The sequence below is a fragment of the Ailuropoda melanoleuca genome, chromosome 10, assembly GCF_002007445.2.
Source record: "Ailuropoda melanoleuca isolate Jingjing chromosome 10, ASM200744v2, whole genome shotgun sequence".
In the NCBI taxonomy this organism is placed as follows: domain Eukaryota; kingdom Metazoa; phylum Chordata; class Mammalia; order Carnivora; family Ursidae; genus Ailuropoda; species Ailuropoda melanoleuca.
This window is the reverse complement of record NC_048227.1, coordinates 53,775,958-53,791,656: the sequence shown is the minus strand read 5'-3', so window position 1 is coordinate 53,791,656 and position 15,699 is coordinate 53,775,958. Positions and strand designations below refer to the sequence as shown.

Below are 15,699 nucleotides of genomic sequence, written 5' to 3'. Positions count from 1 at the left end.
ATTTCATTTTTGGGGGGAACTTACTTGGAGCCTCATGGTTGATGTGAAAATTACTTTAAGCTGAAGACATTTGAAATTCAACAGATATAAGAAAGAAGCCTTCTTGGATCTTCCCTAATCTGACTAAAAGCAGCAACTTCTGGGAAATGAGGCTGTCAAAAATTCCCTCTTTGGAGCAGGTCTTCTCCCAGGAAAGAGACTGAGAGTAAACCAAACAAAAATCCTCTCTCAGGGGGCTTTCTTGGCCATGAAGGAGACCACTCTCACCTACATAAACGGACATCACAAACTCTTTATCTCCGGTTTATGCTTCTGAAAATCCTTTTGTCTTTCCTAAAGACATTTGTTTTTCTCATAGAAGCCTTTCAATCTTCTCCCTTTTTCCTACTAATTTCATATATTAAGTCTCTAACTTTTAACCATTTAGTGAGCTACCTACTTCTGTAGTTAGCTTTCATATGCATACGAATAAACCTTTTGTTCTCAGGTTAATTTGACCTTTGTAACTTTAATTCACAAGCCCCCAATTGAAGTCAAGGTGATGGAGGAAAAGTTTTCCCTCCTTGACAATCCTTTTAGGGCCAACCCAGTGTAGAGCAGCTTCCAGAGACAAATATGTCCACATATGTGTGGTTTCACATGCTGCAGCAATTTGGTGTCTATTGGCTCTGAGTCCTGCTCAAGATGTTAATATTCCCTAGGGCTAGACTCTACATTTAGTATTTTATTGGTCTGGGTAAAGCCTGAGCATTGGTGCATTTTTTTCAGAGTTTCCTGGTTAAAACTAATGTTCAGTTAGAGTGGAGAATGGAGAACCTAAAGAAAACCACCTGAAGTTTTATCTGTTCTAGAGGCTTCTCCCTCAATACATGAAGCTTGGGGTTGTAGAGGTCTTATTTTGTTTGTTTGTTTTATTTTTCATTACTTTAATTTTTTAAATTTAAATTCAATAGCCAGCATAGAGTACATCATTAGTTTCTGATGTAGTGTTCATTGATTCATTAGTTGTGTATAACACCCAGTGCTCATCACATCACGTGCCCTCCCTAATGCAGAGGTCTTATAATGTGCAGTTTTGCGTCACCTGCGCTGAATGATACTGGTGACAGATGAAACATAATAATCTGTCTGGCACTTTGCCAAGTGATAATGCTATAAATATGCTTAAATTATAGTCATTGCTTTGATGGAGTTTACAGTCTACCTGGGAATAGTTTTATATACAACAAAGTCTAAATTTGTGAGAAGGGGTGTGATTGGGATGTATACAAATTACCGAGTAATAAATGAGAACATAACTCTGTCAGGATGGATGAGGTGCATATAGAAAGGAACACTTGACCCAGGACTTGAAAAAGTAGAAACTTGACAGGTGATAAAGAAGAGAAGAAAATAAAAGTTTTAGAAACTAAGGATAGCATGTGTAAGAAAGAGACATAAATAAAGCATATTTTAAATGACCTTGGGTTTAGTGTGGATGAAGCATAAAGTGAAATATGGACAAGTGATAACAGATCAAGTTGATAAGGCTGATTGCGGGATCTGGATTCTACCGCAATAGTTAAACCAGAATGAGACAACAATATCTTTGTCCTAGAAAGTCAGCATAGAAAATAATTTTTTTAAGTTTCTGTGCTTTTTAATATTTATTTGAAATGTCAACAACCTAGAAAACCCCACACATATTAATCTTCTTGAATGTGAAATATATTGAATTGACATATGTCATATGTTGTATAATAAAGCCATTTCATGTGAACTCATGGCTCACATTTATTTCAAGCCTTCCAGCAAACTTTAAGTTACGTGGATTGTATAAAATATTATAAACTTGAGTATCAATAAATTCTTAGTCTAATAGATGATAGTATGAATTACCAAAGATAAAAAAATAGAATTCTGGCATTGCATAAGGAGTCGGTCAATAGGTATTCTATTTTTATCATATTAATTAATTTATTATTTTTATCATATTAATTGATTAATGATACTTACTTTTAAACTTGCTGACAATAGATGACTAGTTACTAAAGGTGACAAATAAGGAAATTTAAATGGAAATAAAAAATGTTTTTCTTCTGTGTATCTGGAAGCAAACGTTCAGCATTTCTAAGATGATATTTACTAAATTGTGCCACATTTCAGTAGAGCAAAGCCTGGTAATGGCCTTTCAATACGTAGAATACAGTTTCTATATAGATGTCTGCCCTATACATAAGTGGCTACGTCTACATAATAATTAGGTAAATATACATAAAAATAACTATTTTCAAAAATTATAATTATTTGAAAGTATCAAACAATTTTGACTTGAAAGGAAACTGAATTGTTAGTCATTTTGCCTTTTCCAACTGTTAAGTTTGAAGTAGTATATACTTCAGAGTGGTAAACTTGAATTGATAAAGTGAAAGCAATAAAAGGTAAATTAATGGGGTGGGAAGGGTACTGTGAACTATAATGAAAGAATCTCATACAAAAGAGGAAATGATGATTCCTATGAAAAAGACATATGTATGTAGTCTAAGTCCTAGCTATTGATAATAAAGGAAAATAAATTCAAAATGGTTCTATATGCACACACATACGTACAGATGTGCACGAATAGCCTCATCCATGGGGTCTTGAGATATTTCTCTGATCACATTAAAATACTGAAAGATATATTTTACACAGATCCATGTGGAAACACTGTAATCTTTTTCCCCAAATAATGGAATTCCAGTATGAGCTTTCTATGATTCATTTTTACATTCAAATGGGAAAGGAAGGGAGGAAGTAAGGGAAGGAAAGAAGAAACCAGAAAGACAAATCAGTTTTTTCCCTACAAAGTCCACTTAACCTTAGGTTATTTTACAAAACAAAGATAGTATTATGTAATAACACTATAGTGTATAAAATTTTAAGACAATTTTGAATAGGGCTTTTTCTCTATGATTATCATTACTTAAGATGAATAAGTAAAGGGGCGCCGGGGTGGCTCAGTCCATTAATATCTGACTCTTGATTTTGGTTCAGGTCATGATCTCAGGGCCTTGAGATCCAGCCCCACATGAGGCTCCACACTGAGCAAAGTCTGCTTGAGATTCTGTCTCTCCCTCTCCCCCTCCCCCTGCTCACTTGCATGCAAGCACTCTCTGTCTCTCTAAAAAATAGATGAATAAAATCTTTTTTTAAAAAGTCTGTTTAAAAAAGAAGATGAATAGTTATATGTGATGACCATGGAGCTGAATAGACTGTTAAATAATGGAAATAAGACATAGTTCAGTGTTAGCAAACTTATAACACAAGAGTAAGATTCTGGGATATAATGTGGACAGTATATTCTGCATTACCAACCAGACCACGTTAAGGAGAACAGATTAGCAAAGAACAGACACACACACACACACACACACACACACACACACACACACACAGAAATTGCAAAATGCTACCATGTACTAGGATCAAAGAATCTTTTGCAAAAGGAGTACACGATTTTAACTGTGTAAGATGACATATCTAGCCCATGTGCTAGGTCTTGAGAAGAAGGGAAGGCAAGGGAAGTTAAATTAAGCAGAAATTCTAATATTTAGCAGCTACTTAGATGTGCTGAGAAAAAGATGGATATGAGTTGAAAATTACTCAGAACTTCTCTATTTCAGTATTTAAAAATGTAGCAGGTGTTCTGTTGGAAAGAAGATAAGAGAAGCAGACCCATCACTACCATATTTAATGATGTCAGTCATTAGCATATATGTGATCTAATATTCAGTCAGAAATTTAAGAAGGGCAGATTGTTAGAACAACCCAAAGATTAAGAAAATTGAGTTTAGTGTTTGCCTGTTAGCAAATAACTTTACCTGGAATCTAATGTAGACACAATAGACTAAAAACAGAGCAAACTCAGAGAAACAACAATACATTTAGAGACATGGTAAAAGTATCTAGAAAAAAGACAAAAAAGCAAGAAAGGTATTTAGAAAGCTTGGCTTGAAGATGGGCTGAGCATTATATCATTAAATTGTATTACAGAAGTGAATGGAGATGGTGCTGTTTCATGCCATCACTTGGTGAATGGAATCAAATAGCTCAAATGGGTTTCGAGAAATCTTCCATTCAAACCTGTTGCCTCAAGACAGATGGATGTGTAAACTATGCAGGCTAGGTGCTTTTTGTTGTTCTTGAATATTTGAAAAACCTATCCTAATAACTTACTCCCGTGTTTTGTCCTTCTTGGGTTATCTTTTCTTTCTATCTAGTCAAAAATCATCCCTGCTGAGAGTTAGGACACAGTGTTAGATACAACCAAACAGAGAAAATGAAATGATGAAATTTGGCACCATTTGTAATATTTAAAATCTAGTATCTTGTACTTACATTTGAGGCATTTCACACAATTATTTTAATAATTAAGAAACAGAACTTAGAATGTAAATTTGTCATTACTTTAGTCCTCACTGCTTAGGTTAAAGAAGAAGAAACTGCCCCTATATTTGATAACTCTCCTAGTGTTCTGAGCTCTTCTTCATTTCAACAGTCAATTCTAACTGCAGTTCTCTAAATTTAGGCACAAGTCTTTACCAGGGCTTGATGAATATAAATTATGTCAGAAAATTTCTAATAACTTCAGGTGGACTTCTATCCTCTTCTATCCTGTTCAAAAGGTTTACATTATTTTTTGGAGATGGAAAATAAGTGTTTCTTAAATAAATTTAAAAAAAAACATTATTTCTAGAACATTTGTTTTCTTTTTTTGTACTTCCCAGAGCATTGAGATGAATCCTGTCCATGTTGTTCAGTGATGCAGCTATAAAGGTGGCCTCACAAAACAACCAAGCAAACAAACAAAAAATAACTTCGCCTTTTTTTTTATTATTTATCACACACATATACACACACACTCACTCACAAAGTACACATAATGTATAGGAATGAAGCAATCATGCCAGTCAACCATAATTTGGCTTTATTGTTGAATTCCTGCCTGGGGAAGATTGGGGCTTAGTCTTGGAGTATTAAGAATGAAGTTTTTGGTTTTTTAAATTTTATTTATTTATTTTAAATAATATTTATTTTGTTATATTAGTCACCATACAGTACATCCCCAGTTTTTGATGCAATGCTCCATGATTCATTATTTGCATATAATACCCAGTGCATCATGCAATACGTGCCCTCCTTAATACCCATCACTGGTCTATCCCAATCCCCCACCCTCTCCTCTGAAGCCCTCTGTTTGTTTCCCAGGGTCCATAGTCTCTCATGGTTCATTCCCCCTTCTGTTTACCCCCCCTTCCTTCTTCCCTTCCTTCTCCTACCGATCTTCCTGCTATTTCTTATGTTCCATAAATGAGTGAAATCATATGATAATTGTCTTTCTCTGCTTGACTTATTTCACTTAGCATAATCTCCTCCAGTCCCGTCCATGTTGCAGCATTGTCTTTCTCTGCTTGACTTATTTCACTTAGCATAATCTCCTCCAGTCCCGTCCATGTTGCAGCAAATGTTGAGAACTTGTTCTTTCTGATGGCTGAGTAATATTCCATTGGCTATATGGACCACATCTTCTTAATCCAGTCATCTGTTGAAGGGCATCTCGGCTCCTTCCAGAGTTTAGCTATTGTGGACAATGCTGCTATGAACATTGGGGTGCATACGGCCCTTCTCTTCACTACGTCTGTATCTTTGGGGTAAAAAATGAAGTGAGAAATGTTTTTTTGTTTGTTTTTGGTACAGATAAATCTGTCTTACGGAAGAAGGCTGAAAATCATGTACTTGAATATCTGAAAATGTAATTTTGTTGTTTTAACTGTAAAATTGTACTTGGGATTTTGATCTTGGTCTTCCCGTGGGCTAGCAGCATGAGTATGACCCTCTCTCATGATGCTGGTCAACGGCAGTGAGCCTCGGCTCCCAGTCAGCCGTGTGATCGTGAGGGTAAATAATCAATACATGTACAACCATTCTGTACCCATACAGCTATTCTGTATTTTCATTCTCAGTGCAGCGTTCAATACATTACATGAGATACGTAATACTTAATTGCAAAATAGGCTTTGCGTTAGATGATTTTGCCTAATTTGTAGGTTAATGTACGTGTTCTGAGAGAGTTTAAGGTGGTCTAGGCTAAGCTACTGATGTTCCGCAGATGAGTATATTAAATGCATTTTTGACTTCCTGTATTTTCAGCTTACGATGAGCTTCTCAGGACATAACCCTGTCATAAGTGAGGAAGATTTCTGTCATTATTGTGAGAAGAATACATTTGCACATGTTATTCGAAAAGTGCTAAGCCCTTTATAAGTGCTCAAAAGGGAGAACAATAATCATATTTAGTATAGTTACCATTATTGTTGATTTTCAAACTCTATATGGTATTTCCTGTTTATTAAATGTATTCTGTGTTCTATTTGACAACCTAGAGATTAGATACTCTTATTAGATTATAAAAAAAATTCCAAAAATGTTTAAAACACAATAGAAATATAAAATATACTGGTGCTGGATATAAAGATAAGTATTATGTATTGTACATATTATTTGCTAGGAAAAAAATGTTCCCCCTTCAGAAAGTCCCTCTCCTATTTAAAATAATATGTCTATTCATTTACCCAACTTTGTTTCTCTTCATACCATTTACAACTACCTGAAATGATATTTAATTTGCTTTTACTCAGTACCCTCCTTAATTAAATTGTAAACTCAAGGTACACAGAGACTCTCATTTTAAAAGATGTAATGTCAACAAATTTACAATGAGTAGTAACTGAGTCCTGGAGATCTAATGCAGTTTGGTGACTACAGACAATAATATTGAATTATAATCATCAAGCTTGTTAAGAGACTAGATCATAATTATTCCAACCACTAAAAATAAATAATTACGTGACATGATAGACATGCTAATTATTGCTACAATGGCAATCATATTACAACATATAAATGTATCAAATTAATATGTTGTACACCTTAAATTTACACAATGTTATATGTCAAATGTATTTCAATAAAAAATTAGAGCCTCACAGGTGGTAGATGCTTAATTAATGTTAAGTGTGGGTCAAATATTGAATTAATTGAGGGATAACTTTTAAAAGAATACACTAGCTGGGGTACTGATTTGATTCTAGGACATATTTACCTGGAATGCAAAGAGACAGCTTTGCCTTGTTACTATGAATTTATGGAAGCTTTGTAAAATTACTTAATTTCTCTGCCCTGGCTTTCTCGTATTTAACAGGAGTTAAATGCATGATTGTGCTTACTCTCTAAGAGAGTATCTTTCTAAAATGGGGTTATACAAAACCCAGAAGGCTGAAAACCTAAATTCTAATCCTACCTTTGCTTCTTACTAAACCCAGTTTTTCCAAGTGTAAAAAGATTATTAGACCTATTCAACTGGACTGTAAAAGCACATAAACACAATGCCTAATCTCTGCATATTCTCCATATGGTTTGTTTCTGTTTGTTTCTTTTAAGGTACTTTCCAGTTCCAATAATTAATAATTTAATTATATAATTCTAGCACTAAGGTAAGCATGAGTAAACTGGACATTATCAAACCACACCATTTTGGAAGCTTTGAACTCCTCTGTTGGAGGCTAGACTGTACTCAAGAACCCACAGACAAGATTATAATCTCAAATAATGAAAATGCCAAACGTAGATGTACTTCAATGCAATACTCATTGGAACTTCTTAAAATCAAACTTGTTAGTGGTGTGCATCTCTAAAGACAGATGATCCAGAAAAAATCTAAGCCTGGCTTTTAACACTGACTAACTCAGAATGACTAGAAAAAGATAACATTGGATTATATCGGCTGGTAACATGTGACATTGATTTAGCAGTGAGGTGCAGTGACAGGGGTATTGGAGCTGTAAGTGGTATCAAATATATCCAGGACATTATGCAATAATAAAGCAGTAAAAAGGTCTTCTCACTTCTACCTAAAATCAGAAAATATACACATGTGGATTTCAGCATACTGACAATGACGTGACAGAAGTTGGTTAAGTTTGTGCTAAGGCAGCTCCTGGCATGACTCTAAATTTAGTCATCTCTGACTGTAAGATACTGCTGATGAAACTCTCAACTTACTTTGCACAGCCATCCGAATATTATCTCAAGGCAGCTTCTGAGTAGATATTTAAACCAATATTCACCAACATGAACTTTCTTGTTCATGGCACTAACTTAGAATTGTTTTAATATGGTTAAAATTAATTCTAAGTTCATATGTGTCTACTGCTAAAACAAACACACACTCTTATTTTAATAATACACTCCATACTGGAATTAGAGACAAAGTTGAAAAAATCAACTACATTTCAGTAAATTAAATTTGGTGAAAGGGTGCAAAGGGACAAAAAATGAGAGTGTACCATCCTCTTATCTACACCACAAGAATGTCTCTTATCCTGTATACAGTAGTTCAATTTAGTGTTCAAGTTTCTTTGCTATTCAGTATAAAGTATTCTTCTGACTTAATAAAGTGTTACTGTTGATAATACTGACAAGTATTTTTTTTTTTCTCTTCACTTCTGGGCACATGGTTTACATGCTCTGGTCCCTTAATATTAGATGTGGCCATATAACTTGCTTTGGTAATGAAATGAGAGCACAAGTGATATGTGTCACTTTTGGGTTAAATCCCTAAGAGCCAGAATACCATTCATCATACACTTTCTTTTCTGCTTTTTTAAAAATCTGTCTATAGTGACAGATTGGTTTTCATATTATAGATGCTAATATAAATAAAATCATATGGCATGCACTCTTTTGTCTAGCTTCTTTCATTCTGCATATTTTGATATCCATCCGTTTTGTTGAATATCTCAATAGTAATTTTTTTGAGTAGTCTTACATGGTATAGATATAATACCTTATGTTTACCCATCACCTGTTGATTGACATTGACAATGGGTTGTTTCTACTTTTGTCTATGAGAAATAAATCTTTTATCGACTTTTACGTACACGTCTTTGCATGGGCACATGCTTTCCTTTGTCTTGAGTAAAAAGAAACTGTTCTGTTTTCCAAAGCGGTTGTACTGCTTCACGTTACAACCAAGAGTGTATGTGAGTTTCAATTCGTCCATATTCTCACTAAAATCATACTGTTTTTAATTTGCACTTCCCTAATTATTAGTGATGTTGGATACCTTACATGTTTGCCTTCTGCGTATCTTCTCTCATGAAGTTTCAGTCCAAATTTTTTCCCCTGTTTTTTATGTCAGTTACTTGTTTTCTTATTATCTAATTTGAGAGTCCCTTAGACATTCTGGATGCAATTTATCTGATACAAGATTTGCAAATATTGTATTCTAGCCAGTAACTTGTCTTTTCTTTCTCGTAACTGTGATTTTTTTTAAGAGCTGGGACATTTTTTAATTTTTGAAGATGTTCAATTTATCAAATTTTTTAATGGATCATGCTTCCGGTGATGTATCTAAGAAATTTTTGTTGCTAAGCCCAAGGTAACAAGATTTTAGTCTATTTTTTTCCTAGCTTTTTGCACAGGATTATGATCCTTTGAGTCCACATTTGTTTACCGTCCAAAGCATGTATCAATTTTTTTTTTTGGCATATAGACATTGAATTATTTTAGGAAAATTTGTTGAAAAAACTATTCTTTCTCCAGTATCATGCCTTTGAACCATCGTAAAAAATGAGTTGGCCCTTTCCCTCTGCTGCTTTCCTTTGGCAGCGGCAGATTTTGCAGAAATGGCCAAGGTTAAGGCTCCAGACATTCTCAGCAAGAAGAAGGAGAAGCTGCCTCGCCAGCTGGAAGAGCTGAGGTGGAGCTGTCCCAGCTGCATGTCCCCAAGTGACAGGTGGCGGGGCTTCCAAGCTCTCCAAGGTCCGAGTTGTTGGCAAATCTGTGCCCGTGTCCTCACAGTCATCAACCAGAAAGGGAACCTCAGGAAATTCTACAAATGTAAGGAGTACAAATCCCTTGATCTGCAGCCCAAGGACACATGTGCCATGTGCTGCCAGCTTAACAAGCAAGAGGAAAACCTGAAGACCAAGAAGTCGCAGCAAGCACGAGCTCAAGGTCTGAGCATCAGCATCAATAAAACACAAACAAATTGAGAAGAATAAATACATAAAGATAAATAAATAAATAACTAAATAAATAGATAGATAGACAGATAGTTGTCCTTATATGTGTCAGTTTCTTGACTCTATACTCTATCCCATTGATCTGTTGTCTATTTTTATGAAAATATCACATGGTCTTGATTACAGTAGCTTTAGAATATGCTTTTAAAACATTAATCCTGCAACTTTGCCCTTATTTTCAAGGCTTTTTTGTAGAGTCTCTGCTTTTTAAGTTTTCATATAATTTTAGAATCAGTTTGTCAGTTTCTACAAAAAAACTAGTAGAATCCTTATGGGAATTGTATTAAATCCACAGATCAGTGGGGGACGGATTGACATCTTAAATATACTGAGTCTTCCTACATATTAACTCAGTATTATCTCTCCACTTCTTTTTGTGTATTATTTTTATATTTTTATTTATCATTGAAGTTTAATTTGAGGACTTTTTACATATTTTCATGTTTCTTAGAACATAAGAAGTAAAATGATAATAGCTGTTGTGAAGTACTTTTTCTTTAATTATAATCATGGTGTCACTTCTGGGGTGCTTTTAGTTAATTGATTTTTTTCCTTATTGTGGACCATATTTCCTTGTTTATTTGCATGCCTGTTAGTTTTTAGAATTTGTGCCAGACATTGTAAATTTTATATTACCATATGTTGGGTATTTTCATATTTCCATAAATGTTCTGGATCTTTGTTCTGGGAATCAGTTGAGTTATTTGTAGTAGCTTGTTCCTTTCAGGCCTTTATTTTATGATTGGTTAGGTAGCTGCAGAGCAGTTCCCGGGAAGCTAATTATCTCCCATCAATGAAATATGACTTTCCTGAGTTTTCCACGTATTGCCTCATGAATTATGAATTTTCCATCACTATTCCTGGCCCAGCAAGCACCAGACACTTTACTCTCTCATCCTTTTGGATAGCTCTTTACCCAGCCCCAGGTCATTTTCTCATGTGTGTATTCTGATCAGTATTCTGCTGGACATTGGTGGGGCCTTCTGTAGCTCTCTGGGGTTTTCTCTGTGTGCAGCTTTCTTCCCTGCAATTCTTGGGCTGTGAACTTTAAGGGCTTAAGTCTCCAGGAACTTCCAGCTCCATCTCCTCAACTCTTGGAGTCTGGCAGGCTCCTCTGTGCAGTTTGTGAGAAAACTCTTTCTCAAATGTAAAAATGATACTGTCATTTCCTTCACCTGAAATCTACTTTATATGGCTTGGCATAACTTATAGGAGTCCTCGTGATTAGATTCTTGCCTACTCCTTCAATCTTACACTGTTACACTCTGACACATAGAGCAAAGAAACCTAAGCACCGTTCATAACAAAATCTCCTGAGTGGATTTTTATGTAATTTGTTATTTTTAAATATTTTTAGACTTACAGAAAAGTTTCACGAAATACAAAGATTTCCCATAATCCTTTCACCAAACTTTCTCTAATGTTAACATTTTATATAACCATACTATTGTCATCAATACCAGCAAATTAACATTGTCACAATACTACTAACTAAGCTAAAATTTTATTCAGATTTTATCCCCCTTTCCACTGATGTCCTTTTTTTTTTTTTTCTGTTATAGACTCCCATATTGCATTTACTTACTATTTCTCCTTGGTTTTATTTAATTCAAGTGTTTTTATAGTTGCCAGTTCTTTACTTTTCTTTCATGACCTTGACACTTTTGAAAAGTACTGGTCAGTTATTTTGAGAATTTTCCTAATCTGATTTTGGTTGATGTTTTTCCTATTTTTAAAACGAGGTTGTGCATTTTGGAAAAGAATACTACAAAAAATATATTATGCTTTTTTTAGTGTCTTAGTTCAGAAACTTCATGACGTCAAAATATCTTAAGACTGGTGATGTTAACCTTGGGAATCTGTTTCCCTTTGTAATTAATACAAATCTTGGGGTAGTTACTTTGAGACTAAGCAAATACCCTGTTTCTCCTCAGACTTCCACCTATTAATTTTAACAACGCTCTGCACCTCTTGTCTGCAGCAATTGTTGCTGTGGTGTTTGCCTAATGTTTGGCTTCCTTTTTCCCTCTTATATTTTAAAGATTTTATTTTTTTTTTATTTATTTGACAGAGATAGAGACAGCCAGTGAGAGAGGGAACACAAGCGGGGGGGTGGGAGAGGAAGAAGCAGGCTCATAGCAGAACAGCCTGATGTGGGGCTCGATCCCATAACGCTGGGATCACGCCCTGAGCCGAAGGCAGACGCTTAACCGCTGCGCCACCCAGGCGCCCCATTATATTTTAAACTTTTAAATAGGAATTCTTCTGGGAGAAAGTACTCTTCCTTCTCCCCCATTTATTTATTAATTAAACATTTATTTATATCAGTATGAACTCATGCATGTTGAATTCTGTGGATTATAATTCACAACTATCATTATTTTGCTGTTCAGATCATTTGGCCAGTAGGTTCCACTTTAGGTGGATTCCTGTATCCTTTTGTCAGGCTTTCATCCTTTTATGAAAGCTTTCTCACTTCCTGGCACCCCAAGATGTTTTAGGTCAATCTTGCATTTCCCTTGCTCCAGCCCTGGACTCAACCACTTATTTCAACATGGAACCTTAGTTGTTTTTTTGTTTTGTTTTGGTTTTTTTTGTTTTGTTTTGTTTTGTTTTGTTTTGTTTGTTTGTTTTGGCTTTTAATTGAAGAATGGCATTTAGAAGGAAAAAATGATTTTAGCACTAGTTGTGCTCATTGCTTCTGGTGGACAGAACTAGGTAATATATGCATGAATACTAATCCATGCATACACACAACTTAAATATCTGTATCTACATTTATTTAATTAGTTTTTAAAGATTTATTTATTTGTTTGAGAGAGCAGGGGAAGGGGCAGAGGGAGAGGGAGAGAGAATCTTCAAGCTGACTCCTTGCTGAGCCCCCAGCGTATGTGGGGCTTGATCCTATGACCCTGAGGTCATGACCTGAGCCAAAATCAAGAGTTGGCTGTTTAACTGACTGAGCCCCTAATATCTGTATCTATATTTAATCTATCAATCACCCATCTTTCTAATCTCTTGCCATGTGTTTATAGTGACACTTCTAATCCCATCATTTGGGCTTTCTCCTTTTTTTTTAAGATTTTATTTATTTTTGTGAGAGAGAGAGAGAAAGAGTGCACATGAGTGGGGAGCAGCAGGCAGAGGGAGAATCAGGCTCCCCGCTGAGCAGGGAGCCAGACACGGGACTTGATCCCAGGACCCTGGGATCATGACAGAGCCAAAGGCAGACGCTTAACCAACGGAGCCACTCAGGTGACCCTCCTTTTCTTATTTACAACTTCTTTCTTAGGCAGTTAAGTAATCAGCTCTTTTTATCAGTATCTGTATTTATATATTCATTTGATGTCAGTATATAAATAATTTCAGAAATACTTATTCATTCCCTGGGTGTCTATTTTAATACTTTTGTTATATAGATTACAGTATTTATTTATAGTTTCTTTATCTTTAAAAAGTTTCTGAGGTTGTATGTTCTTTTCCCATTCCCTTCAATGTAGTTATGCTGTTGATTTGCAGTTCAGTTAGGTTAACTTTTTACTCTTGTATTCTGTTTTGGGCTTCTCACCACATGCTGGTAGGTTTTAATTCTGGGTTAAGAGTCAGAGATATATAAAGGAGCTATTCACTGAAATGTCATCGCCTCCTCATCCCTGCTGACTATTCCCATTGTTTTCCTCTTTCCACCCTTTTCCACCCACTCCTTGCAGGTAATCAGTATCTTTTTGACACATTTTCCATTTTCACCTCTTTCTCTGTGTCTTTCTCATCATGTTTAGTAATTATTTTAAAAATTTGTTGGGCCTAGAACCATGCTAAGGATTTTATATCACGTTGTTTGATCTTCACAAAAAGCCCTATGAAATCGTTTATAGGAAACAAAAACTTCGAGTGTAAATTGTCAGGGGCTAGCTATACAGGTATGTGAATGGCTGAGCCAAGGTTTATTTGATTCAGATCTGTTTGATTCAGATCTCTCAAATCTTTTTCAAGACCCAAAGATATGTTTACATTGAGGCCTTCAAGGACCTCCCAGAGTAGCCAGCTGACCCTCATCTTGCTTCCCTTCAGCTTTCACAGGATTGTGCTCGTACTATTCATATAATATTTCTGCCATGTACTATTTTTATGACTGTGTAATATTACTTAACTTCTATGAATCTCCATTTTTAATCTGTTATAATAACTTCTTCACATGGTTATTGTGAATAATAAATTAATATTTTAAAACACATATCTCACATAGAACATAAAATCTAATAATTGCCAAGTATTCAAAACTTAGCCCAAGTCCTGTTAATTTATTAGTATTTAGTTAATTAAAATATATTTTTTTGTTTCCATTTTCTCCTTTTTCTTTCAACGAGGCTATGTGGAATTTGGGGATCATTCAATTATCTGTGCTGCCTAAAAGTTGCTTAGGACACAGAACAGTGCTCGGTATGTGTTTGAGAAGAAATGACTGCATAAAAAATTAAGGTCTACCTACAGCACTCCAAAAGTTTTAAAAAAAGTTGAAATACAGTCGTTAACCTACCAGTTATTTGAAATTCAAATTTAAAATGAATATGGAATTACATATCTGCATTAATATATAAATATTTCTTGGGAAAATAGCATCGTTTTTTTGAAGATTGGGTGCGGTGTAAAGTAAGTTTCAGTAACAAAACAACTTTTCCAGAGCGACGTGAATTTTTTTTTTTCTGCTAAATTTAGAAAAAGAGGCTTTTGGATAAAGATTTGGAGGTGAATCATTACATACTACAGGCTCCCTTTCCTCTGGCATCAATGAAACAATAAAGCTCCTTGGTTTTGGGATTCCCAGGGACAGCCACAGACTAAACTTGGCGCCCTTCTCAAAACTGGCTCCTGGGGAAACTCTGGAGTTCAAGCTCTGAAATAAAGGGATTAAAGCATCTCTCTTCACCAGAATTCTTGATTTCATAGGCAATCATTACTGTGTAGGTATTTGAACTGTCGACACAAATCAAGCTGTTACCTTCCGTGGATTGTTTTAGAACATTTACCTCCCTGTACAGGGGAGGGGGGCAGAGGCAAAACAAACCTTTCTACATATGTAATGCTATTACGGGATAGGAAAATGAAATGACATTTAAGTGGATTTAATGTACCCTGGGTCTATCTATTTATTTATTTTATCACTTTGCAGGAGTAAAAGAACCTATCGTACAGCTGTTCAGTAATAAGTTGCTTCTTTCTTTTCCTCCTCTTTTAATTTTTCTTTTAGCTCAAACACATCAGGCCACTAGAGTAGTGATAAATAATCAAGATCCTTCATTGGATTAGGAGTTAGGAGTTACTAACAAGAGCTGCGGCTGCTAAGGGGGCCAGCCTTGCTTAGCAGGTCCTGCCGCAGAGAAGGGCACTGTGGGTTCTCCAGGGTTTGCAGAGCCCACTCAGGCTTATGAATGTGACTCTCCACTATTTAAGACAGGCTGGGCTGTGTTTACTGCTCAAGTCTCATGGGATCAAAAACAAAAGTTGTTTACTGAACAATCTGGTGTGCAGATCTTTGGAAATGCGCTACTAATTCTAGGAAAGTCCGTTGGGTTATTATTGGCCAAAGTGACTT

General features: G+C 35.4%; 1 pseudogene; it reads left to right on the top strand.

The window, feature by feature from the left end:
* The first annotated feature begins 9,707 nt into the window (after nucleotides 1–9,707).
* Nucleotides 9,708–10,076, top strand: LOC100476629 (annotated as a pseudogene).
* Nucleotides 10,077–15,699: the final 5,623 nt, after the last annotated feature.